This window comes from Cydia strobilella, chromosome 26 (assembly GCF_947568885.1).
Source record: "Cydia strobilella chromosome 26, ilCydStro3.1, whole genome shotgun sequence".
Lineage (NCBI taxonomy): Eukaryota > Metazoa > Arthropoda > Insecta > Lepidoptera > Tortricidae > Cydia > Cydia strobilella.
In genome coordinates this window covers 1827393-1853279 of record NC_086066.1, presented here as the reverse complement: position 1 = coordinate 1853279, position 25887 = coordinate 1827393, and the positions used below count along the sequence as shown (strand labels likewise).

At 36.7% G+C, this 25887-nt stretch overlaps 1 protein-coding gene across 1 annotated transcript in view; it reads right to left on the bottom strand.

Annotated features, from left to right (window-relative positions):
* LOC134753157 (zinc finger protein 62 homolog) overlaps positions 1 to 24718 on the bottom strand; it is a 136266-nt gene extending 111548 nt beyond the window's left edge. Inside the window, exon 1 of the mRNA XM_063688950.1 lies at positions 24583 to 24718. The gene's annotated coding sequence lies outside the window, so the exon portion shown is untranslated. The remainder of the gene's footprint in view (positions 1 to 24582) is intronic.
* Positions 24719 to 25887: the final 1169 nt, after the last annotated feature.

The window sequence follows — 25887 nt, the reverse complement described above, 5'->3', positions numbered from 1 at the left end:
GAGTTACACACGCGTTGCCGACCATTTTAAGTGTACAAGAATTCACTGAGTTGGCAACTGAGTGGAAATCAGATTCCCTCTGGGAGTGTAGGCAGGCGTGTCACACTCGGCGATTTCGTCGCGTCGCTACAAGTAACCGCGGCCGCCCCAATTTCGGGGTTTTGCCATAGTATTTGCCGCGGACTGCTACGGAACGGACGCCTGCACGCGCTTGCGCCGTCTTGCGCGTAGTAGACGCGTGTTACGCACGCACGTCGCACACTGCACCACGGCACGGCTACGTCATCGATATACGTCACAGCGTCGCGTCATCTGCACTGCATCACGCCTGCGTATGCGCTCATGTCAGCACGTTATGTTGCAGCCACCCCGCCGGCAGCGCCGCGGATCATCGATATTGGACAATCGTACCAATCGTGTTAATAAAACGGAGGTGCAAGCTCACTCCGTGCCTTTTTGACACCTAACATCGGGTCTTAGGACAACGCGTTACATTAAGCTATAAATGTAATCTTTATATTTTAATTAAATCTCTGGAAATTTGGACTCTAGAGTTAGTAACCCAGCGCGTAGACTTGCTAGTTTTGACCTTCCTAGACAGCAATGGTGCCGTTTGAACAGACTGAGAACGGGACACGGCCGATGCAACTACCTCTTGCACAGGATGGAAGGACTCTGCTTTGTGTGAATGTGGTGAGGAGGACCAAACGATGGAACACATTATCCAGCGCTGTCCTCTGCATTCATACTCTGGACCACCGGAAGACCTGCTACATCTTACAACCCATGCAGCTGCATGGCTGAAGACACTGAATGTTGACATCTGATTTTATTATTATTTTATTGTTATTTTAATTGTTTGCCTATATATTATGTACCTGCGCCATACGACTAAATAAATTAAATCTCTTCGACGCATGCACTCTTGTGATTTATCTCCTCCACTGCTGCCTCCCTATATAATTGGCGCAGTCGGACTGCTACGGAACGGACGGCTGCATGCGCTTGCGCAGTCTTGCGCGTAGTATACGCGTTTTGTTAGAGAGTGACTATTCTGTACCTGGTACCATTATATATTCTGTGGTATAGGTTCGGATCCTACCGGCTGCGCTATGTAAAGTGTTGGAAATTGCACAATGAAACCACCTCAGTTGATTATTGACTGATTTATTATCTTCTTGCATGCCGCTTCTTAATCTACCCACATAATTATAAATACTGAATAGAGAATAGAGGCCTCACATAGTCAAAACAGGAGCACTGAAATAGCTATTTATGCAACAAGTGCGGAAATCATCTTTACGCACGTGTATCATACAATGTTTTACTATGCATTGTGCGTGTAAATAAAATAAAAAACATATAATGGCAAATAAGTTTAATTATTAAAAAATTGAAAACAAAAAGCACTAGTACGGAAAAGTGCTCTTTTCCGCACTAGTGCGAGAAAGTAGCACCATATGTACTGTAAAAAAAAACTGAAAACAAAAAGCACTAGTGCGGAAAAGTAGTACTTTCTGCATGATATGGCTCCGTAGGAAACGCACTTTTCGAGCACATGCATTGTAAACAGTATAAACCTTTCCCACCATCACCATCAGGTACGCAGTAAGTAGCAGTAATATTGTGGCCGTAGAAAGAATATTTAATGCTTACTATAGGGAGCGTGCATGAACTATATAGGGGGCAGCGCAGGAGCCGTCAGATTTTTGACGCGAGGCGTAAATGTAAAGTTAATGCTTCCGATGTAGCCCAGAAGATGGCACAAGAAAACGTACGAGAACGGTACATGGCAGCACTTGCTTCGGCAATGTACATGTTTATGTTTCCGATTCAGGCCACAAGATGGCAGACCCTCCAACGTGCACGGTCCTTATATTTACCTATATTCACCTGTAAAAATAAACATAATAATACATTAAAGGCGAGCGCAAATGATGGTTCAATTTTATATGTTTCCGAACAAGGAAAATACATTACGCACATGAAATAATAACCACACTGATTTCCCGCGGGGCGAGCGACAAAGGTGTTTACTCGCAAGTATTTACTCGACAACTGTGGCTAGGGTTGCCCGATTTTTTTTGAGTAATATAGTATTTGCCGGTTTTATGCGCCAAAAAATTAAGTACACACAGAAAAATAAAGTATTTCTTTAACACTTACATATTGTTTGTTTCTGTTTAAAATAAAGAATTTTTTCCCTCACTAGCTCGGAAAGCCGTCTTTTATCCTTTAAAACGAGCGGGGAAAAACGCATATTATCCACTAGTGGGGAAATTAATTTGACCTTGGATGAAGCGTGTTTAAGTAGCTTTTGACAGATAACAAAACGTAAAACGCTCATAATAATGGTTCGTTCAATATTAATTATCATTAAATAAATGGTTTGAGAATTTATTAAAAAATACCAAATTTAGCTTTATTTAATGATTTAAAGTCATAAACCTTAAATTCCACAAGAAACATTTGTTTTTTTTTTAATGATGTTGAATGTAATTCTGAACGCACAAGTTGAGTCGATGCAATTTCAAAACGCATCGTCATAAATGTCAACATTGTCAACAAAAAATTTCTCACCGACTCCGACACGTAAAAATACACAACTTTCAGAGTTTTCTGTTATAATATCGTATTATCGTAAAAAAATGAGTGATTCCAGTGATGAAGTGGATGTGGATGTTGCACTTTCCTCGCTATAGTGAGAGGAAAAGTTTTGTGTTACACACGGGTGCAAATGTATTTTACTTCTCGTGCGGTGAAACACTCGCGGGTAAAATACAACTTTGCACCCTTGTATTACAAATAACTATTAGCGTACTTTATGTGTTTCGTATTTTATAAAGCATGTACACCAAATATAAGAAGTATACAAGAACATGGCCGAGGACCGCGAAAACTGGAGTATGCTCCACCGACAAGAGCCATGCTCTAAAGAGTCCCCGGCAAGCTCGGCCGAATTGCACCTTTTCATTCAAACGTAGTTCGCTCTCATTTTAAAACTACGTGTTGGATTGTAATGAAACTTTGCACTTACAATGACATGAGGTACATCTAGGTCTGTAATGAGTTTATATAGCTCCAGTTTATAAACCAAACGAAATAGAGCAAAAACAAGTTTTGTATGAAAAACTTAAATTCGCTGTATTTTTTAACTATGGTATCTGAAGCTACATAAACTAATTACAGACATGGATATACATTATCCTATTTTAAGTACTAAGTGTCAGACGAATCTAGAAAGTCGTTTAAAAATGAGAGCGGAACTACGTTTGTTTGGAGAACCGAGCTTGCCGGGGACCCTTAAATTATGATGATGATGACAGAGGCCAAATATAATACAATACTATGTATTATAGTACGTTTGGCAACCCTGTAACTGCGGCTTTTAGATCTGGAACTGTAGTGGATAAATTAACTTTTATTCAGGTAATACGACGGCTAATGCTATATAGTTTATAAAATAATTTCTTTATATAGACACTGACAAAGACAAGGGATAGGTTTTTACTCGGCAACTGTGACTGGCTTTTAGATCTAGAACATTACAGCGGTAAATTATTTTTTATTTATTCCATATCGTCTACTAATGTGATATACATTATAAAAAGGTTCCATTATACAAATGTATATGTAGATACTGATAAAGACAAAGGATGGCGGCGTATGTGACAGCTGTGACTTTTAGAATTAGAACAACCGTGGGTAACAGTAATTTATGTGACTACTACATAATGAACAGGTTTATGGTATGAGCTAAAAGCGATCACACAATTTATAGTGGAATTATGATTAAATGCTAGTTAAAGTGAATTAGTAAAAGCGAATTTAGGGTGGGGACGTAGTTTTGCCAATATTTATTTTCAAGGAATTTCAACATTGTTATAATTATTGTCTTAATAAGCCCTTAACATATTAACACAATTAATACTAAATTTCAAGCTAACATGGTTATTTTTATTTCATAAATACTTCGTCCATGTATGGTAAATACCCCGTTTTCGTTAGTATTTAAGTAGGTTTAAATAAATAAAATAAATAAATATTATAGGGACATTCTTACACAAATTGACTAAGTCCCACGGTAAGCTCAAGAAGGCTTGTGTTATGTGTACTCAGCCAACGATATATATAATATACAAATACTTAAATACATAGAAAACATCCATGGCTCAGGAACAAATATCTGTGCTCGTCATACAAATAAATGTCCTTGTTTGAACCCAGGACCATTGGCTTGATAGGCAGGGTCACCACCCACTAGGCCTGACCGGTCGTCGAAAGGTTTATTACTACAAAATTAGCTTTAGAAGCATCTTTATGGCTCCTTTTTGATGTTTTTAAGTTTTTTTTAATGTGATAGCAAACGAGCAGCCTAATGGGAAGCGGTCATCGTCGCCCATAGACATAAGTAAGTAAGTAAGTAAATATTCTTTATTGCACCAAAATTATACATTTTACATACATGTAAAACTACAAAGAAATATTTAAAGAAAAAATAGAACCAGGTAACAACAGGCGGTCTTATCGCTAAAAAGCGATCTCTTCCAGACAACCTTTGGGTAGCAGGAAATGTAGAACTCATACAAAAGTCAACAGGTAGTGCAAAGAGCTAAATATGGAGACTATTAAACACAAACACACATACTACAATTACTACTTATACATATAAGTATTAAAACAAAACCTAACACACAAATAAATATACAATACAATATATATATATATAATATATATTTATACAAGCATATATACAATATATAAAATGGCAACTTAAGGCAGAGATAGAAAGTATAGTTTTAGCTGATTTTTCAATATGGGGAGAGATTTAGCTAATCTTAATTCTACTGGTAAAGCATTCCACAGCCGAACAGCCCGGAAGGTAAAAGAGCTATTATAAAATTTAGAAGTAGATGAGGGAGGAGCAAGAATATGAGTCTGAGAACATCTGATAGAAGAGAGATACTTGAAACGCTCTTTGAGATAAGGTGGTGTAGCGGGGTTAAAGAGAATGCCATAGAGAAGGGCGAGAACATGAGAGTCACGGCGAAGACGAATAGGAAGCCACTTGAGCTGAGAACGGAACTGTGACACATGGTCAAATTTGCGCAGACCAAATATAAACCTTATACCGAGATTCTGGAGGCGCTCGAGCTTATTCAGCTGGTCCTCCATAAGGTCCAGATAGCAGATAGCAAAAAGTAATCACAGGAGTCGCTTAATTTATTTATTATTACAATATATTTTACACAGCATTACAGTTTGCACCAAAGCGCTAGCAAATTTATACATGCAAATACATGCAAAGCAAAAACAGGTATACATAATTATTGAAATACAATTTAGTCATGTAAATAATATTAATTCAAAATACCTATGTCAAGTGATTTTGCAACTACATATACAATTTCATGTCAAACAATAGAAAACAAAGTAAATTAGAAAACTATCATTCATCCATCATCTCACAGTAAGCTTAAGCGTTGCCGACCCTTGAGAACCCTAAATACCCGCTTCCGCTTCGCTTTTTATATTCCCTCTTTGTCTGATTCGTCAAGTCAAAGTAAAGTATGCCTCAAACCACAACAAATAAAAATTAATAAAAGAAATGGAGTGGAACATAATATAACAATTGGACTTCGAAAATCCAAGCCTTGTTAAATTTTAATTGGGATAACTTCGGAGCTTAGCGTGCAATTTGTTCTTTCACAAGTCCGCAATCGAATTTAATTGAAATTATTTCGACTTCGTCGAATTATTACTTTCTTTATTATACAATTGTACTTTTGACAAACTTTTGACAATTGAAATTAATTTCTAACACTTTTGTTAGCCACGCTTTAAATGCAATAGTTAGATAGATATATAGATAAATCATTAATTTGGCAGCTGCAATGACACACAATATAAATTTACAAACACCATAACACTTAAAAAAAGTAGATCATTTTTTATAAAAGAAAATTTTAACAATTTGCCCAAAATAATCTTATAGTGGCTGTGTGAGCTGTAGACATTGCGAAACCCCATGACTCCGCCATTTTGAAAAATTTCATAAACCAATTCTATAATAAAGTTATATATAATTATCCGATCTGCTCAACAAATTTCACGAGAATCGGTGAACATCCGGACATACGAAAGATTTTTTCCCAAGCGGAAAAGGGGATCTTGGCTTTCACTCGGTCAGTGATGTCTAAAATAAAATATAAGTTATTCAGTTATATTACAATACCCAGGCTGGTGCCTCTTTTTAAGTATTCAGGATACCTGTATTAACCTCGCTTTAGACTAGCAAAAACTTTTCATTACATTGAGGTATCTGGTCAAACTTTTGAATGCAGTTTACCTTAGTAGTCGGCAATGTAACATAAATTGCATGCAAGTTCATGCTAGTCTAAACCTCGCTTTAGAGACAACCGGTCTTCCACAAAAGTCACTTTAAATGTGGTAACACTTTAAGTGTAACCTGCTGTATGGCAGTTACCTTCCAAACCTTTTTTTCTTTGAGCTCTATTGGTTATCAAACATCCATAAATATTTTGGTTTTTTACCGTACCTAGATCATGTTGTATTTTTTGCGCATATCTGTAATATAATCTGTTGAAATAATTTCATGATTTTTAGGGTTCCGTACCCAAAGGGTAAAAACGGGACCCTATTACTAAGACTCCGCTGTCCGTCTGTCCGTCCGTCTGTCCGTCTGTCTGTCTGTCACCATGCTGTATCTCATGAACCGTGGTAGCTAGACAGTTGAAATTTTCACAGATGATGTATTTCTGTTGTCGCTACAACAACAAATACTAAAAACAGAATAATATAAATATTTAAATCCCATACAACAAACGTGATTTTTTTGCTGTTTTTTTTACGGAACCCTTCGTGCGCGAGTCCGACTCGCACTTGGCCGGTAATTTTTGTCCCTGTGTTTTTATTTCAACAGGCAACTAATATTAAATCATTTTACGGTTTAGACTCACTTGTTTTAGTCACTCGCGCGACATGTTTCACAACAGTTTAAATTCGATTAGGCAACTAATAATCATCGAGACAATTTTAACAAACTCAAACACAATTGTGTTGCGTTGTTTTATCACAGAGTTTTTATGGCTACCTCCTGTGACCATCTAAATCAGATCTACCGACGCCATTGTAACCTAATGCATGTGAAATTTGAGCTCAATCAAATAATGGGAAGTGAGTCTAATTTGGCTTGCAAGATTTGAGCCGAACATTATTTATTTATCGTATGGCATTATACACTGTGTTTTTAGGGTTCCGTACCCAAAGGGTAAAAACGGGACCCTATTACTAAGACTCCGCTGTCCGTCTGTCCGTCTGTCCGTCCGTCTGTCCGTCTGTCCGTCTGTCTGTTTGTCTGTCACCAGGCTGTATCTCATGAACCGTGATAGCTAGACAGTTGAAATTTTCACAGATGATATATTTCTGTTGCCGCTATAACAACAAATACTAAAAAGTACGGAACCCTCGGTGCGCGAGTCCGACTCGCACTTGGCCGGTTTTTATTAATATTAACATGCAAATCATAACTTAAATTTAGCATTCCGTAAGTCGATAGCGTCGCTCGTGAGGTCTTTGAAATCCATGGGTGACCCGTCATACTTTTTTGACATTGATAGATAATTTTTGACATTGTGTTTAGTATTACTATCATTATTCTCTGACATTCTATCTCGCTGTATTTGACTTAATAATTTTACAGTACATATGGTGCTACTTTTTCGCACTAGTGCGGGAATGAGCACTTTTCGTGCATATGTCGAAAGTTTAAAGGGCCATATGTACTGTAAAACGTTGTACGATACACGTGCGAAAAGGTAATTCGCAACTCGTGTCGATTTAAAACACTCCCTGCGGTCGTGTTTTAATTTATCGCCACTCGTTTCGAATTTCCTCTTTTCCGCACTTGTATCGTAAATAACTATTTCTTTATTTGTTATTATTTGTTTGTTCTTATTTTTTAATTATTTTACTGAATTATATTTTTTTACAATTTGACGATCTTTTTGTGAGTTCATGTTATTTAGATACATTGTGACATTGTTAAATATCATGCATTTTCCAATCATCATCATCATGTCAGCCGATAGACGTCCACTGCTGGACATAGGCCTCCCCCAAGGCTCGCCACTCCGACCGATCCTGTGCCGCTCGCATCCACCGAATTCCCGCGACCTTCACCAGGTCGTCGCTCCATCTCGTTGGAGGCCTACCGGCAGTTCGTCTTCCGGTACGCGGACGCCACTCCAGAACCTTCCGGCCCCACCGGCCATCAGTTCTGCGAGCAATGTGCCCCGCCCACTGCCACTTAAGGTTTGCAATTCTGCGAGATATGTCGGTGACCCTAGTTCAACTGCGGATATCATCATTTCTGACTATATTTCCAATAAGAAATAAATTAATCTTATCTAATCTACTTGGTTATGGGGCATTCGAAAACCATGTGGTGCACAGTTTGTTTGGGGTCTCCTCAGTCGCATTTCTCAGCGTCAGTCCAGCCCCATTTTTAGGGTTCCGTACCCAAAGGGTAAAAACGGGACCCTATTACTAAGACTCCGCTGTCCGTCTGTCTGTCACCAGGCTGTATTTCATGAACCGTGATAGCTAGGCAGTTGAAATTTTCACAGATGATGTATTTCTGTTGCCGCTATAACAACAAATGCTAAAAAGTACGGAACCCTCGGTGCGCGAGTCCGACTCGCACTTAGCCGGTTTTTATTACGCAGGTAAGCGCAGTGACCCATTCCGCCACAAACATTGAAAGATAAATAGAAGCTTATAAAAACTACTTATCGTGTTTTATGTAAAGCCTTATTCTGTTTGAGTATTAGCTTTAGTTTCCATTTATTTTGTCCAACCCAATTAGGCGGATCCCTACTAAAAAGGGGTCGAACTAACTTCATACTTAAGCTCCGAGATATAAAATTGAAGTATATTGTTTCAGTTCAGACGGCCATTTTGGACAAAGTTGCTAGAAATGGCTGGCGGCCTAATAAAATGCGGGTTTTGGGTCTAAAAGGATGCAAAAAGTTTGCTAATTTTGGACCTTTACATCCTAGGACGATATGTTATTGATATCGCTTTTTCTTTTTAACACATTCACCGCTGAGCTACGTTCGTAGCGCTACGCCACGAACCACCAGGCGATACCATAGGTTTCCCGATACATACCGGCGATAATAAGCCGGCCGTTAGCGGCCGTTACGGAGCTTAAAAGTAAAAGTTTATTCATCTGTACTCTGCCTATTTCGCACTCATAAAATGCTCGTATACGTGATGGCTACCCTTTAGAGCGTTTTCACATTGTCCGATTCGATATCGGATTTAGGATCCTACATCCGCGTAAGCCCCGGCGCCGTCTTTAGCGGTCACGCACACTACAATAAACATTATGGATACACATACGCACACAAACAAATATTATCGGTCCAACAGCTGACGGGGGGCTTCGACATGGCTGTATTTATCGGAAGCGCCTTTCCGATATCGGATGTCGGAAGGTGCCTATAACAAAAACAGCTGCAGGAGAGTGCCATTGGCATTAAGTCCGCCTTTTTTGCGTTATTTATCGTTTTTTAGTAATAATGATTTATTAAATGCATAAATAAATACAGAGAAACACATATATCTTACATTTTACTTCTATCCGACATCCGATATCGGATCGGATAATGTGGAAACGCTCTTAGGCTAAGCGTAGATAAGCGTCATTCTAAATCTGTGCCATCCAAATATAACTTGTAGAAGAACTGGGCTCTTCAGGCAACTTTATCTCCCCCTCTAGTTAAACTCGCCCCGTTTTTACGCCGGTTTTTGCTGTAAATCTAAAAGGGTTGCACTTACCGCGGTACACAAGCTTTACGGGCCTCTAACCGATATGCGGTCAAGTAATTTTGCACACAGGCTTTATGGGCCTCAGCGGCCTCTAGCCAACATGCGGTCAAGTCATATTACTACGTAACGTAAATAAGCAAGAAATTTTTAGGAAACTGTTATAGCTGTGGTTAAAACTAGTGATAAATAAAAATAATAGTGGCATTTAATAAAAAAAAATGTTATTGGAAATGAAGGTACTTAACAGCTAAATAAAACCGGCAAAGTGCGAGTCGGACTCGCGCACCGAGGGTTTCGTACTTTTTTAGTATTTGTTGTTATAGTGGCAACACAAATACATCAACTGTGAAAATTTCAACTGTTTAGCTATCACGATTCATGAGATACAGCCTGGTGATAGACAGACAGACGGACAGACGGACAGATGGACAGACGGCCAGACGGACAGACATACAGACGGACAGCGGAGTTCGTAATAGCAAAGAGGATATAATATTATAGAGCGGTACTGTCATAGTAAATTTTGTAACCACAGTAAATTCACTGCCATCTATCGACACACTTTAAAACTAAAAATGAAGATTTATAAAAACACGATAAAATGTATTTAAATATGGGTAAATGATTTTTTTAATTTGCATTAATTATTTTTATGATTTTGACCCATGTTCTTTTACTGATATGCGTTAAAATTGTTAAATAACAAACGAAACCGTCAACGCCCTCTATACGAGAGTAGGCCAAAGGTACTGGCGCCATCTGATCGAGAGTCAAATTTTCGTGATTTTCGAGGCACGTTTTTTCCTTAGACTGTAACCATCTATTACGGAGTTATATCTATCTTTGGTAATAGGGTACCGTTTTTACCCTTTGGGTAAGGAACCCTAAAAATACAATACCCCCTTTAATAACCCCCCAGGTAGCAAAATGACGTCAAATGACGTCAGCGACGTCATAATGACGTAATAATGCCGTCATTGTGACGTCGCTGACATCATTTGACGTCATTTTGCTACCTGGGCCTAACATATTCCCCATTTAATTTGGTTAATATGTAATGCTATACTAACATTAAAAGATAATTAATGCTTACGTCAGTTAATTGTTAGTATATTTATCTTGTATCCTGTTATTTTTCAAATAAAATACGAGTCAGAAAACCTGTCAAGTGTCAAGCCAATCCGATAAGAGTGGCCGTCAACATCAACGGAAATGTTACCCGATATTGTGTTTATGTATAAAAGTGTCTCCATTTTCCTTAGAAATGAAGGCTCAAGAGGCTTTTCGACTGTTTTTTTGACAACTTAAGTCATGAAAAGCCTAATTACTTAGTTTTAGCTAATTGGCAGTTTCAATGCTTCTTAGTTGAGTTCAAAATAAGAGTTTTTAATTTGTCGCGACGTTATCTTTTTTAGTAGTAATAGTAATGAAACACTTAAGGTATATACCTATTGACTGTTTATGTTTCTGTACCATTGCCAATGCGATGGACCGACCAAATCAAAGCTCTCACCTGGTCACCTTTAAATTTGTGCGTGCGGAATGCAATAAATAGAGAAGCATGGCGGGAAACAACGAAAAATCCGTACGACCTCAATGACCACAACTGTTCTGACAAGAGTGTCCGACTGAGAAGAACCATTGCCCACACTGTTAACTGTCCCTTATCACACACTGACCTTGATATGGCAATAATAAAAATGCTTTTATTTCATTATTACGACTATATTCACAATATTTGTATGGTACTATAAATAGTAAACATATGTGATGTGCCTGACGATAAATAAGTTCTATATTTCCTAAATGATAGATAAATTCAACTTTTCGAAAAAAAATTGCTTCAATCGCTCTCCTGCAAACAGTGCAAACCAATGTAAGTGGCGTATGTCACAAACGTATTCTCACCCGACGTTATGTAATAAATATTTAAAAAAACCGGCCAAGTGCGAGTCAGACTCGCGCACGAAGGGTTCCGTACCATTACGGAAAAAAACAGCAAAAAATCACGTTTGTTGTATGGGAGATTGTTGTTATAGCGGCAACAGAAATACATCTGTGAAAATTTGAGATACAGCCTGGTGACAGTCAGACAGACAGACGGACAGACGGACAGACGGACAGGCGGACAGACGGACAGCGGAGTCTTAGTAATAGGGTCCCGTTTAACCCTTTGGGTACGGAACCCTAAAAAAGATCTGCATACCATTAGGCAGTCTGTACAATAAAAAACAGAGGGTCAAAATCGATTATATAAGCCACAAGGTTGTCTAGTCAAGTAGCCACATAATTAAATGGAAGGCATCTTAAATCCCCCTCCCCTCTTTCCTAAGCCCCTTCCATTTGTCAATTTGTCCAAAAAATTACCAATTAAAATTCTCAATGGGTATTATGTACATAGCTCTGCAGTAAACAGCCCAAGCAGTAAAAAAGGCTTGAATGCTGATATTTTATTTTATATAAATGGGCTTGCAAAAATGATGTTTTGTTATTCTTATTTTGTATTTTATTCTCGGCCGTAGCACGGTCGCATTTTTATCACCTGTCACCTTACCTGTCACGTTCTAACAAGTATGTAAGTGTAAGTAAAAATAGAACCATGCTGCCACTGCTGATCTGATCCTTAAAAATTTACCACCAAACTAATTGTTCATTTAAATAGGTAATTTTAATTTTAAATTAACAACAAGCCCCATGTTCAGACAAATACACATCATCTACACATATAACACTTACTTAAAAAAGTAAATTCATCAATTAAACTGTCATTTTGTAACCGGATGTATTTAAAAACCTTGACAATACTAAATTTAAAAAGGCACTTAATGAATGGTTGTTGAGCAAAATGTTTTATTCCCCACTTGACTTTTTAAACAACAATGGTAAATTATAAAATAATAATAATTAATGATTTAATAATACATGACATATTCCGATATAGCGTAATAACTTGACACAAAACTGGGGACATTATTGTATGAAATACTGTGACATATGTAAATAGTGTAAATAACTTGCCTGCATGTTGTGCATGACACTAAATATTGTACACCGTAAATACGGTAGACTGCGGAAAAGGACTTAAATTATCACCATTAACATCTTTTATATTTCTACCTGTGGTCTGACAATAAATGTTTCATTTCATTTCATTTCATTTCATTTCATTTCATTTCATTTCATTTCATTTCATTTCATTTTAGCATCTGATATGTCTGACCTGACAAACAAATTTATGAATAAAAATTAAAATGTTTATGGAATTTCTCTCCTTCAAACCTACAGTTTTTAAACGCTTTTTCCACAGACAATTTTCTATAAAAACTACTAACTTTCTAAAAGTTGGAAAATTCTTGAAAATATTCGGAAAAAATCACAGCAAATAAAGGAAATATTAATTTTGAAAATGGGCAATCGATCCCCATACGAATACGAAATATGAGAAGTTTTCGACATATTTCCATGTGGAAATTTTACAATTTCGGAAACTGCAACGGCGCATCATACGAATACAGCTCGGACAGCTGTTTACAGTGGTACTTTGTACATTCTGAAAATTGCTACCTTCGTTAGAAACAATATCGATATGTTCGAATTCTGCAAATGTACACGCAGAATAGATAACATTGTCCCACCGGAACCAGTTCTAGACATATACAAAAAAGGTCCATATTACCAAGCTATACAAATTTACAACAAATTACCCTCCGATATTAAAAACATTGAGAGCAATAACTTATTCATAACTAAACTCAAGACACATTTGATTTGAAAAAACCTATTATACTGTTAAGGAATTTATGGAAGACATTTTTTTTTATAATGTAGCCTCTATATATCTCGATTCACAAATTAGAAATTTTACAATATATCTAACGCTTTCATTATGAAAGAAGTTAAAGTTTAGTTTATATAATTATGTATAAGCTAGTTATAAGAAAAATTGCTACACCCCACCGGGGTCCATGTGAAACTTTACATAATTTGTAACAATTATGTACAGTCGCCATCAGATATATCGGAGCAGCCAAGGTGCTCACAAATATCTGAACACGCCTCTATTGTCATGGCGCTAGGTGCGTGTTCAGATATTTTTGAGTCTCTCGGCCGCTCCGATATATCTGATGGCGACTGTACATACCATGGTTTGCATTAAAGATTTACTTACTCGAGATCTTTTCAAGTAAAAAGTCTCCCCTTTCTGGCCCCAATATAAATCTCTTACATAAATAAACCCAGGTGGCTGTATTTTTCTCAGGAATTTATTGCAGACTTTTAGAATGAAAATTCTGGGGTGAAAAATTGTGTAAAAGATTAAGTTGAGGGAAGTTTATTTTTAGAATTAAGTTTAGAACTGGTTCCTTCAAAGTTCTGTTCTTGCAGTCCCAAAGGATAGAGAAAGAGACAGGAAAGTTTTCGTAACGTAGCACTATGTTCTAGTTTTAAATCTGCATCTTTGGATAGGGTTGTTTCCGTTTGATGGAGAATGAGAAATGAAAAGAATATTATACATTGATTGTTTTCCGAAACTACAAGTAAAGCTAATCATAAATCATTTATTTCATAATCATAATCATAATCATAATCATAATCATAATCATAATCATAATCATAATCATAATCATAATCATAATATTTATTAATAATATAAATTACATAAAATCATTTATTTGCTGAAGCTGAGAAAAGAAAAACTTAAACGCTGCTGTGCGAAGTCTGATAAATTGTTCAATATTTCACTAAAACAACTTTAAACTACAATATACTGTCAAAATCACGCCGAACTTTAAATATAAATTCCATTTATGAATGTTACTGGCAGCCGGCGGCCATCTTTGCGATCTTACGCGCCATTTTCTTTTCACGTAAATTTGGCGCGAACTTTCGCGCGCTTAAATCATTTTTGAGCTTGCTTTATGTCCCAATTTTTGCGTATTTTAGTGGAAAGGAGGTTAATTTTCAGACATAAGACGTGAGATTGTAAAACTTTAGTGTTTACAATGCATGTGCTCGAAAAGCGCGTCTTCTACGGAGCCATATCATGCGGAAAGTACTACTTTTCCGCACTAGTGCTTTTTGTTTTCAATTTTTTAATAATTAAACTTATTTGCCATGATATGTTTTTTAATTTACTCGCACAATGCATAGTAAAACATTGTATGATACACGTGCGTAAAGATGATTTCCGCACTTGTTGCATAAATAGCTATTATGGTAGCTTTGTTGTATTATCTGGGTTAACTCGGAGGAAAGTTTTCTTTTACTACGAAAAATGTTGCATTTTGAGGTGGCTGTCCTATTTTACAGCTATTTGGATTGTTTTGGCATCTGTTTTATATTATTAATTTAAAATTTCGTCGGAAAAACGTTATTTTTTGCTAACCTATTTATATTATATTAATTTATTTGATAAAAAATAAGGTTGGTAATGGTACCGTGCGAAGTGCTTGGAGGGCAGGGGGGGTGGGGGTAATTACGGCGATCGCAACTTTAATTTAATTTACGATTACTCCTGAGATATTAATTTAAATTATATGGTGTAAGGGACCATTGTAATCTGTATGAGATGTTTACTATAACTAACGTATTTAATTTGATAATTATTAATACTGTATCCGTGTAAATAGCTTTGCAAATACCACATATTATGAAATCTTTATGTGGAAGATAAGAATGGGTATAGTTAGTTACCTTTAAAATATAGACATATACCATCGCGGACTTTTTTTTATAGACCAATGAAAGAATAGTTATTTGTTATACAAGGGTGCAAAGTTGTATTTTACCCGCGAGTGTTTCAACACACGAGAAGTAAAATACATTTGCACCCGTGTGTAACACAAAACTCACTATAGCGAGGAAAGTGCAACATCCACAGGCGTTAGATCATCTTCATCACTGGAATCACTAATTTTTTTATCAAATTATAACAGAAAACTCTGGAAGTTGTGTATTTTTACGCGAGAAGTTTTTGAGTAAAAAATTTGTTGACAATGTTGACATTTCTGACGTATATAATGTCAACGATGCGTTTTGAAATTGCATCGACTCAACTTGTGCGTTCAGAATAATATTTAACATCATTATAAAAAACAAACGTTTCTTATGGAATTTTAAGGTTTATGACTTAAAATCATTAAATAAAGCTAAATTTGGTATTTTTTATTAGACTCGCAAACCATTTATTTAATGATAATTAATATCGAACGAACCATTACCATGAGCGTTTTACGTTTTGTTATCTGTCAAGCTACTTAAACACGCTCCATCCAAGGTCAAATTACTTTCCCCACTAGTGGATAAAACGCGTTTTTCCCCGCTTGTTTTGAAGGATAAAAGATAACTTTCCGAGCTAGTGAGGGGAAAAGACAATTCCACCATACATTGTGTTATACTTATATCTCAAACGGATCGGGCAGTGCTTTCGACTAAAGCTGCCAGCGTGATTTTTTTCTTACTTCATTACCAGATATCGTCATATTTAAAACAATTTACACTTAACCTTAACAAATTATATGCTTTAACCAAAGATAGATATAACTCCGTAATAGATGGATACAGTCTAAGGAAAAAACGTGCCTCGAAAATTACGAAAATTTGATTCTCGATCAGAGGGCGCCACTAGTTTTGGCCTACACTCGTATAGAGGGCGTTGACGGTTTCGTTTGTTATTTATAATTTTAACGCATATCAGTGAAAGAACATGGGTCAAAATCATAAAAATAATTAATGCAAATAAAAAAAAATCATTTATCCATATTTAAATACATTTTATCGTATTTTTATAAATATTTATTTTTAGTTTTAAAGTGTGTCGACAGATGGCAGTGAATTTACTGGGGTTACAAAATTTACTATGACAGTACCGCTCTAGTATAAGTTACTCTATGCTTTAACATATTCATTGCCGACGTATTACGATTAACAAGTTTCGTGACGCGAATTTGCGTCTTCGGCAATGAATGGGTTAACCTTCCTAAAAAATCACTCCGTAGTTTTGAAGTTATTACGATTTACTTATTTCTCGCTTAATAGTTGTTACAAAATACGGGCCTATAGTTGCAACTTGCAACCGCTGTGTGGCGCTGTCGTTGTGCACGGGTAACGGCACCAATCAAAAAACCGGCCAAGTGTGAGTCGGACTCGCGCACCGAGGGTTCCGTACTTTTTAGTATTTGTTGTTATAGCGGCAACAGAAATACATCATCTGTGAACATTTCAACTGTCTAGCTATCACGGTTCATGAGATACAGCCAGGTGATAGACAGACAGACGGACAGACAAAAAAATTATGATTAGTTCTGTTCACTGATACCTGTAAAATTTCTATCGTTTTGCGCATGAATAGTTAAGTAAATGTCCTATTCGTATTTTGTGTTTTCGACATGTTTAATAAAACATTTAGAAACGGGTCTATCGCGAATTTAATTTGTTACCTTTATTTACCGACGTTTCGAAGAAGCGCTGGTGGCCTAACGGTAAGAGCGTGCGACTTTCAATCCGGAGGTCGCGGGTTCAAACCTCCCGGCTCGTACCAATGAGTTTTTCGGAACTTATGTACGGAATATCATTTGATATTTATACCAGTCGCTTTTCGGTGAAGGAAAACATCGTGAGGAAACCGGACTAATCCTTAACAAGGCCTAGTTTCCCCCTCTGGGTTGGAAGGTCAGATGGCAATCGCTTTCGTAAAAACTAGTGCCTACGCCAATTCTTAGGATTAGTTGTCAAGCGGACCCGAGGCTCCCATGAGCCGTGGCAAAATGCCGGGATAACGCGAGGAAGATGATTTACCGACGTTTCGACACAGGGTTCACTGGTCGTGGTCGCGGCTAACTGACGTCCCAGCAAAATGTCAAAACAGAGATTTGTGTGTGTGTGAAGGTAACAAAATAAATTCGCGATAGACCCGTTTCTAAATGTGATTTAATATGTGTTCAAACCGCGAAAGTTTTAAATGTTATGTTTAATAAAAGTTTTATTTTAACAATTGGTTACAAAAAAAGAAAAAGAAACGTGTTTTCTTTCTCCAGCGGAAGATACCGGCCTTTGTCCATCATTGGGAATCATTGTAGGCCATTTAAAAAAAAATACTGTCACTGTGTTCCGATTAAGTCACCAGTCCAATCTGTATATTCAATTTTAAACATCTCTAAATGGTTAAGCCTCCGGGACAGCCGGGATCCTAAAGTGATAAAAAACGGATGAATTTCAATGCCTCGATTATGAGACTTGTAGGGTGACAACACTGAGTGATTGATATATGTACAAAACTGGATAAAGCAGTGCGAAATAATAGCAGTCGTGGAAAAAGAAAATAAAGAAAAAACGTATCCGGCATCGCTTCATGGTAGGAATTCCAAAAATACGCACGAAGCGTTTTGCTTCCACATTTCTTATGCGAACTGCCATGGAGTGGAACGCCCTGCCCGAGTCTGTGTTTCCGCATGAGTACAATTTGGAGCTTAGCTCTTCAAGGCAAGAGTTAATAGGTATCTCATAGGTAAGCGTGCTCCACCGTAGACCACATCATCACTTACCATCAGGTGGGATCGTGGTCAAACGCCTGCCTATTCATAATAAAAAAAAAACGTTTAATTTTGGACAATGTTGGAAATATGTCAAATTATTTGATAACAACAATAAATGTGTTTTTAAGTAGTCATATGCTGAAGAAAAAGTGACTACGCCCTTCAGTGTCACCCGGCCTCCGCCACTGGAGGGCTTAGTCACTTTTTCTTCAGTATATGACGTCTATTTCAGTTCATAATATATTTTTGGACTTAAATTTCTGGTGATTCGGAATTAATAATAAAAGTAACTTAAATACTACTGGGACTACTGGGAGTAAAAAATAATTATAAAAACCGGCTTTAATATATTCTTTTATATATATAAAGGCGCTGGTAGCCTAGCGGTAAGAGCGTGCGACTTGAAATCCGGAGGTCGTGGGTTCAAACCCCGGCTTGTACCAATGAGTTTTTCGGAACTTATGTACGAATATCATTTAATATTTACCAGTCGCTTTTCGGTGAAGGAAAACATCGCGAGGAAACCGGATTAATCCTAACAAGGCCTAGTTTAAAGTTTTGAAAGATTCACGGTTAGTTTCACTAGACTTATATTCACCGGGATATAAGTCCTGTAGTTCGGTCTATATCCCGGTGAACATAAGTCTAGTAAGGCCTAGTTTCCCTTCTGGGTTGGAAGGTCAGATGGCAGTCGCTTTTGTAAAAACTAGTGCCTACGCCAATTCTTGGGATCAGTTGCCAAGCGTGCCCCAGGTTCCCTCGTGCCGTGGCAAAATGCCGGGACAACGCGAGAGGAAGATGATGATATTTTGTATAAAGATTTTTGAGCTAAATTAAACGGTCACTTACGTTACATTAGTTTGGCAAGCCATTTCCGTCAGTAGGAAAAGGCGGCAAATAAAAATTGTACTGATAATGTGGGTTTACCAGAGTTATATCAGTATGTTGTAGGTATTTGCAAATAGGATGCATTTTCTGATAATATGCTGGTTTTCTGAGCCTATCTGTGCAGAACCAACCTTAATTTATTCGATTTGTGTATGTGGATGTTTATGCTTATCTTTGTCGACCTCGTGTCCAAAAGAACGAAAAGGAGCTGTATCTCATGTAATACAATATAAAAAACCGGACAAGTGCAAGTCGGACTCGCGCACCGAGGGTTCCGTACTTTTTAGTATTTGTTGTTATAGCGGCAACAGAAATACATCTGCGAAAATTTCAACTGTCTAGCTATCACGGTTCTTGAGATACAGCCTGGTGACAGACAGACAGACGGACAGACGGACAACGGAGTCTTAGTAATAGGGTCCCGTTTTTACCCTTTGTACTCTAATAATCTCGAAAGCAATATATTATTATACCTATTATTGCTTTGGTTGATTGTATTTTGTATTTAAGTCTTCAAATCCTCGAATATAACGACCGTCAAAATCAGAACACCATTATTTGAATAATTTAAAACGTAGAGTTTCAAAATACTTATCAACGGCCGCGCTTTCAAATTTCGAACAAAGAAAACTCAACTGTCATATAACGGTTTTTGATTTAAAATCAACGCTATTTTGGTGATTTAAATTTGTAAGGCATGAATGACTTTATATTTTATAACGTGGGCTGAAATTTGATTAAAACTATTGAAATACCTAGCATCGTTTATTCACAAAACTAAATAAATTACTGCTGTTTCTCTATTGTGCACCATTCACAATATTATCGTCTCAATATTTGCCGGCGCTCTATTTACACGTTGGAGGTTTGTTAATGGACGGCATTGACATCAAATACTTAGCTCCATGCATGAATTTATTTTTATTTTTGGATTCATAATTTATATCGTTGGAACAACGGAAATGATAAAAATACTTTTGTAAACCTTAACATTATTTTATTAAAAAATATTTAAAATGTTGAAATTTTTTGAGCGGTTGAAATGCTCATAATTTTTGGCGCGAATTCGACAGAGCGTGATGACGTCACACGTTGGGCGGCCCAACTGACGTTTACTACTAATGACACTAATCTGTCGAACGCGTGACGTCACGTGGCGTTTCGAGCGTTTCGCTCACTAGCTTTTCGCGGGCAAAATTTTTGTACTTTTTATTTATAATTTTAAGTAATTAAATGGTAATTTAAAAACGTAAATGCATTTGTAACATGATATAACGGTAACAAACATCCGAATAAAACATATTTCGTTCAAATATAAACTTCATGCATGAGGCTAATTCTGTAATAATATAGAAAATTTATTTATAATTCGTAATTTTTTTATTAATGATTGAAAATGCTTGTTAGTTTTTCAAAGCTTAATAGCATCGTTCGCAGAGGTTTCTGCTTGTTAAAAATTAATTGTAGAAAACATCCATAACTCAGTACAAATATATGTGATGTACACACAAATAAATGCCCTTACCAGGATTTGAACCCGGGACCTCCATAAATCTCAAACTCCTATAAAATATGGCGTTTATAGTGGGCACTGTCACACTTTGTCGCTGCAAATTCTGTGCCAATTTAGTTTACAGGGAGTTTATCTTCTTTATGACTTTTTATGGCACATTAAAGACTACTTCATTCTATTAAAATCTACCCTACAAGACAGGGGGGAGGGTACACATTTAGTATTGAAACAATACCTCCCATTGTTTTGTTGAAAGCCAAAACTCACAAATATCCCGTCCACGGAAATTAGGCCATTAAGCCGCATGGTCACCCCATTTGCCATGACAATTTATTGTTAACAGCTTGCGTCGCGTGCTGACCGTACGTTTTTGAGAATTAGTGGTCGTCTGTTATACAATTAGTACAATTACACATTTGTTTACAAAAACAAATGGAAAACTTAGTTTGCATAAAATGCTTGTGTGGGTACAATCCCTATTTAATTATTATAAATGCGGAAGTAACTTTATCCATCTATGTGGTAACTCTTGACGCTTAAATCGCTAAAGATGTGAGATAAAATTTGCGATATCGGGGACTGACGATAGTTTTACTAAAAAAACTAGTCTGATACAAAAAAATAAAAAATGTCTTTAATCAAAATTCGTAATGAAGCTCAAAGTATAGGGCCCAGCTGCTCAGAAAGACGAAAGTAACTTAAGTACAAATTGTGCTTTTGAACAGACACCGGCCTTTTTGGCTTAGCACTTCAGAATAATTTCAACAAAAACGATGAAGCTTGGTAACCCTACGCCGAGGCGCGAAAACGAAAACAAAATGGTGGATTGTAAAAAGCAAATGGCCGCTTTGCAATTGTAATGTTTTAGAGGCCGGCAGGGTTTCGCAGGGTTTTATTGTTGCGCTTTCGTGTTTAGAAACTGGGGTTTAACCATTTAATTTGAACAATTTTTCAAGCCGAATACGATGTGGGGTGAAAATAACCTTTTTTTGAGAAATGTTCACTATTAGCGGCAGAAGTAAGGGCGATGTGTGCGAAATGATCTATATACAACTATATCCTTCATCATAATTTAAGAGCATGGCTCTTGTCGGTGGATAATATTATAATCAATACACCTTATAAAACAGTCCCCCGTCGCGTCTGTCTTTCTGTATATTCGCGATAAACTCAAAAGCTATGAACGTATTTTCATGCGGTTTTCACCTATTAATAAACTGGTTCTTGAGGAAGGTTAAAGTTTAAAATTTGTCAACCCGTGCGAAGCCAGGGCGGGTCGCTAGTACTTATTATGTGTGACTCTTAACAGTTATATCTTCTAATAATTTCCGAAAGAACACAGTATTTAACTGGATATAACTTTAAAACAATCGGCTGACATTGTAACTAATTTAACTTGACAACTACACTTCACAATTCGTCTGTGACAGAACCCGCTCCCTCATCCCGGTTCGCACTTGGCCCATTTTGCCCGATGTTTAGGGCCGAAAAGTTGAGGACTTTAAACTCGCGATAAGTGACACTTCAGCCTGACGGCAGAATAAAACGTTTTGTAAGTGTTTTATGTGAAATAACCTTTACGACTATTTATGTACATAGTGGGTACCTAATTCTTGATAACATATTTTCAAATTCATTTATTGCGATTGAAATCGAATTGAAGATTTCGACATATCAGTTCATATGAGGCCAAAGTTATTTTTTCGACTGTTTACAAAATATGAATTTACCAAGCCTTTTCGAGTTTCAATAAAATTACTGTGGTTACTCAAAAAGTAAATCTGACTGTCTGTTAAGTTAGTAGAAATTAAATCAAATGGAACTAAGAAACTTCTATACAAATTGTTGCCATGTTTAAGCATTTTACGTCAAAAATGTGACACTTGCTTAGGAAGTGGCGCCCTCAATAATTTTCTACAATTCTTGTCGGACTATAAATTTTAAGCATATAGTTTTAGTGTTCTTTACATACCCCGCACCAACTTTGCTTCTCTGTTTGGCCTAAAGGTTGACTGGTAGAGAATTCCGTATACCATTAAGTCCGCCTTTTGTCACTTTATATTTTTTACTGTGCTGTGCTGTGTGCTGTGTAGTGTGGGTCACAGCTGACCAGCTGTTACCTACAAAATAGACATTTAATTTACAATAATTAATTATCACACTTCCTTATTTAGCATTCATGCTCCAATGAGCACAAACAAAGGAAATTATTAGAATATAATAAAGAAATCTTTTTTATAAATTATTACGCATCAATGATCCCGAACAAAGGAACAATGTATGTTTCACTAGTATATAAGGAAGGCATTTTCCAATAAAGGATTCATTCTTGACACCACTCCAGAGTTGTTATTATAACCCCGGAACGCGCCACACTTCAGTACAATAAAGTTTAAATAAATAAATATAAACAAATACATATTTTTATTAATATTTACATCCTACGATACTATTGGTCCGTAAAACAGCTTAAATAAATAATTTAATAAGTATTTTTTTTAAGGTTCACCGACAGTTATTACATTGAGGCTTACATATATACAAAATTAATAACATGCTAAATGTATAATGTAACCAGGAGGTTTGAGCGACGGGTTGTGAGTGAAACCGCGGAGTGAAAGACACTTTATATTTGAAAAATTAATTGTGGTACAGCGCAGGTACACTTCGCCAATTACGCATCACTTAGTAATTACTGGCAAACACCACATGTGAGTAATTAAAAAAGCAAAGTCAACAACAAAGCCGATGTCGACTGGTTAAGTAGTAAACTAAATATGGAATTAAAACTAAATATACTAACTACTAGTGAATACATTTCGGTTGGACTAAAGCAAAGGGGGTGCCGACAGAAAAATTTTCATCGGAGTGATGTTATTATGATACCTATTTTTTATTGTGTTATCGTAGAGAATACGCTAAAATAAGTATGTTTTGTAGGAAAAACTTTTCTCTAAAATCAAAAATGGCCGAGATATTTGACCCGCAATTTGAAACCACTACTTGACAAATTAAAATCAATCATTTGGAACAGTAAATTTAAGTAACAGAGACAAGATAGGTGCGACGACGAGCGAAGCGAGGAGGAGTGTGTTAGGTTGACCGCGATGATCGCGATCAAACAGATGCCAGAACAGACATGTTATTGTACCTACTAAAAAAATTCCAAGTCATTTTTTTGGCACCCCCTATGTTTTAGGCCAACCTAAATTTCTAATTTTGGACAAAGAGTCAAAGTGAATATCGAACTTGTCACTATATTTATTTATTAAAATGCTCAAGCGTGGTACCGGGGGTAAGTCGATCGTATTAAATACCTAATTTTGTACAAGTCTGTAAAAAATCGGCTCACGATCAAAATAATCGCCCCAGTCGCACCTCCTTTATTTGCGGAGGCAAATAAATTAGCTGGATAATTAATTTGATGGCCCCGAGGACTGCCGTGGAGTCATGATTAATTACTAATTAGGTGAGGTGTTCCTAAAAGACGAGTTTGACAAATGGCAATATTGTACTGTTCATTTATGTATTTGTGTTTATTCGCCATTGACTTGGTGGTCTAACATCGAGAGAGACCTTATGGTTGGCCGGTCGAAATAATTAGCAGATGGCGCCAGCATAGCTTGCCCTGTCAATCCCTAAAATTGTGTAATTTTTTTGTTTTTTTAATGCCCTGGATGCCAGTCTGTTTACGTATTTATGAACCCTTCGATAACTCAGCTGGTCCTAGGTTCCCTAGCGTATTAAAAACTTTGGTCAGGCATTGCAATCAACCAATATGGGATAGCCACTAACCTTGAGCACACGCCGATGTTTTTCGGGGATCCTGGTCCTTCTTCAGCTAGCTAGCACTTCCAGGGCCTTGAGAGGTCGTCACACAGCCTTGTAAACTGATTGTTCGCAAATACAACCGAAATACCGAATTTTGGAAATATTAACACACAGAGGAACATGCGTTGCAAACCGCGCCCGAGCCGAATAGGCCGGTCCGCACAGTTCAAAATGTATGAGAAATCTACATTAATTCTCACATTAGAGATTTTTTGAGATGTGATTACCTATGTTACAAATAATATATTTTGAAAAAAATCTCCACAAAATATGTCAATTTGTTTTTATAAATCCAAATTATTACTAAAATAGAGAAATAAACCAAAACATCAATCCCCACACTAGAGATTTTCTAATATGCTGTTCGTAGGCATATACTCATTAAGTATTTATATTTTCTTCCAGCTTGGCACAGAAACCTGCCCCCAATAACTTTCTTTATTAAAATTTTTTTTTACATAAAAATAACAACTAATGTGTACATAAAAATTACATGTTAATTAAGCTCTTTATATTTACTATATTCTACAAAAAAATCTCTAACGTAAATGAATCCGTTTAATTACTATTAACCATTTTTGTTTCGATTTTTTTTTGTTGCTTATAGAAAATGGACACTCGACTTTTGTTTCACCTTCATAAATCTCTTACTTATGTTAGTGTAATAACAAAAAAAATCTCACGTATATGTAATATTGTATGGAATACAACCATAATTATTACGACGTCCAAGCTATTTAAATTACCCACGCAGGCACTAACTGACGGGTACTGATTCACTGTAGAGAACGTTTGATCGACTTCCATATCTCCGTCTCACTTCAATGTTCGCGGTAGACGATCGGTCCGCTTGAACTGCCGAGAGTTCGCGATGCGGTCGACCGTTAATTCTCCCATGACTAACTTACCCAGTTTCATCGGTACGCGTAACGATTGTTTACGCATGTTTAATTTTGATTGCGCGCTTACTTAACACACCTCAGGCAAAGCTCCGATAAAACGCGCAATGCATACATTGCGGCATATATCTCACGTATGTCAGCTATGAGGCTATGACATAGCAATGACAGACAGTGGCAGTTAGTGCCAAATTAGAATACACACTTTTTTACCAACCATAAAGTTTAGTGCAAAGAGAATTTTAAACTCCTTAGTAAAAACCTCACGGTTTGTGCGAAATTGAGCGTTAAGCTATGCTATGCTAATAAAGATGATGGTGTGATTTACGGAAATTAATAATAGATATAATTTATTTTATTGTATAATACA